Source organism: Elephantulus edwardii, unplaced genomic scaffold, assembly GCF_000299155.1.
Source record: "Elephantulus edwardii isolate Elephantulus edwardi_28Jun2011 unplaced genomic scaffold, EleEdw1.0 scaffold00021, whole genome shotgun sequence".
In the NCBI taxonomy this organism is placed as follows: Eukaryota; Metazoa; Chordata; class Mammalia; order Macroscelidea; family Macroscelididae; genus Elephantulus; species Elephantulus edwardii.
Genome location: NW_006399771.1, coordinates 22,357,000 through 22,357,880, shown reverse-complemented (window position 1 = coordinate 22,357,880; position 881 = coordinate 22,357,000).

Here is an 881-nt window from a genome sequence, read left to right as displayed (position 1 = left end):
TGACAAGACCAAAACTGCAGAAATTTTAAGTGAAGTCCTTCATATGGAGACACTAAAAGAAAGTGGATGAACCATAGTAACCAGAAGGAAAAGAAAATGAACCACAACAAAATAGCAACAGTAAAACCTGGCCAGACAATAATCACACTTGATGTGAATGAACTAAATGCACAATAAAGAGAAAAAGAGTAGCAGAATGGATACAAATGCAAAGCCCATCAATATGTTGCCTACAAGAGACACATCTTAAAAAAAAAAAAATACCAAGCAAGTGGCAACCTACAAAAGGTAGGAGTGTCAATACCATTCTCCACTAAAATAGACTTTATAATGAAAACCACCTTAAACGTAAAGAAAATTATTAAATACTGATTAAAGCCACAATAGATAAAGAAGACATAACCTTGGTCAACATTTATGCACCAAATGATAGACCTGTAAAATACATAAAACAACAGTTAACAGAATTGATCAAAGAAATAGATAACACCATAATAGTGGTAGGATATTTCAACACACCACTATCACCAAGAATAAGTCAACCCAAAAGAAATTCAAAAGATGCAGAAGATTAAAACTATACAATCAGCCAACTCAATCTTATGTATGTATTTAGTGTACTTCACCCAACTAAAACTCAGTCCACTTTCTTCTCAAGTGCACATGGTACATTCTCCAGAATTGATCACATATTAGGACACAAAGCAAGCCTCAACAAATTAAAAAAAAAACCCTGAAATAATACAACGTATCTTCTCAGAACACAATGCCATAAAACTAGAAATTAACCACAAGAGGGTAAAGCTTACAAAAACCACCTTGTGAAAACTGAGTAATTGTCTGCTAGAACATGATTGGGTTATAAAAGAAAGAATGAAATT